The sequence below is a fragment of the Benincasa hispida genome, chromosome 9 (genome assembly GCF_027475165.1).
Source record: "Benincasa hispida cultivar pf3 chromosome 9, pf3_genome.v1.1, whole genome shotgun sequence".
Classification (NCBI taxonomy): Eukaryota; Viridiplantae; Streptophyta; class Magnoliopsida; order Cucurbitales; family Cucurbitaceae; genus Benincasa; species Benincasa hispida.
The window spans coordinates 28,597,558-28,599,420 of record NC_143486.1 but is presented as its reverse complement, the minus strand read 5'-3'; positions in this window follow the sequence as shown (position 1 = coordinate 28,599,420).

The following is a 1,863-nucleotide window of genomic DNA, read 5'->3' as shown; positions in this document are numbered from 1 at the left end:
ACGAAAATGGGCATTAGAAAAGAAATTGCCCTAAATATCTTGCCGAGAAGAAAGCTGAAAAAGAAAGACAAGGTAAATTAGATTTACTGGTTATTGAAATATGTATAGTGGAGAATGAAAATTCTACCTAGATATTGGATTCAGGGGCCACTAATCCAGTTTGTTTTTCTTCTCAAGAAACTAGTTCCTGGACGTAGTTGAAGAAGATGAGATTACTTTCCGGGTTGAATCAAGGGAGCATATCTTAGCAAAAGCAGTGGGAGTTGTTAAGTTAAGTTTTGGAGATAAATATCTGTATTTAGAAAATGTTCTTTATGTACCTTCTTGTAAAAGAAATTTTATATTTATTTCTTGTTTGCTGGAAGATTTGTACAAAGTAAATTTTCGTCTTAAGAAAGTGTTCATTACAAAAAGAGGTATACAAATATGTACTACAAATTTAGAAAGTAACTTATATAAGTTAAATCCATCTAAAGTTGAAGGTGTATATAACATAGAATGTTTAAAATAGTTAAATCTCAAAGAAAAAGGCAACGCATTTCTCAGAGTACCTATCTTTTGCACTTGAAACTTGGCCACATTAATCTCAATAGGATTGAGAGACTTGCTAAAAGTGGACTTCTAAACAAGTTAAAAGATGTTTGTTTACCACCATGTGAGTCATGTCTCGAAGGAAAAATGACAAAAGGATATTTTTTTGGAAAAGGTCGATGAGCTGAAGAAACCTTAGAGCTCGTGCATTCGGACCTCTATGGACCGATGAGTGTTAAAGCACGAGGACGTTATGGATATTTCATTAGCTTTATAGATGATTATTCAAGGTACGGTTACATTTATCTAATTCATTTTAAGTCTGAATCTCTTGAAAAGTTTAAGGAATTTGAAGACCGAGGTTGAGAACCAATTAGGTAAATCTATTAAGACACTTCGATAGATTGAGGTAGGGAGTATTTGGACTTGAAATTCCAAACTATATGATAGAACATGGGATTCGGTCATAACTCTCTATACCATCGGGAATGTCTCAGCAGAACGGTGTATCTGAACGGAGAAACAGAACCTTGTTAGACATGGTTCGGTCTATGATGAATTATGCTCAGTTGTCTAACTCGTTTTGGGGGTATGCAGTAGAGACTGCAGCTTACATTTTGAATAACGTTCCCTCTGAGAGTGTTTCAGAAACACCTTGTAAGTTATGGACAGGACGTAAAGCTAGTTTACGTCATTTCCAGATTTGGGGTTGCCCGGCACACGTGTTGGTGCAAAATTCTAAGAAATTAGAACATCATTCAAAATTATGTCTGTTTGTAGGTTACCCTAAAGGAACGAGAGGTGGTCAGTTTTATGATCCTTAGGATGATAAGGCAATTGTATCAATAAATGCCACATTCCTAGAGAAAGACCACATTCGAGATCATAAACCCCACAGTAAACTAGTATTGGAAGAGATTTCAAATAATGCTACAGATGAATCAACAAAAGTTGTTGATCAGCTTTGTGTTGAGAAATAAAGAAAGAAAAATACAATAAACTAGGGCATCCAAAATACCCTTTGATATTCTCCCACTTTCCTTAGGTTATACTTGTAATCCTAGTCCAATCAGGTGGCCCTCGAACACTTAAGCCAAGAAGGCCTTTGTAAACGGATCAGCAAGGTTGTCTTTTGAGACTATCTGTGTGACTATCACGTCTCTTCGATGTACAATCTCTCTGATGAGATGGTATTTTCTTTCGATATGTTTTATACATTTGTGACTTCTAGATTCCTTGGAATTAACAACTTCACCACTATTGTTAGAATACAGAGTAATGGGCAGGTGCATATTTGGAACAACTTCCAAATCTGTCAGGAACTAGCGGAGC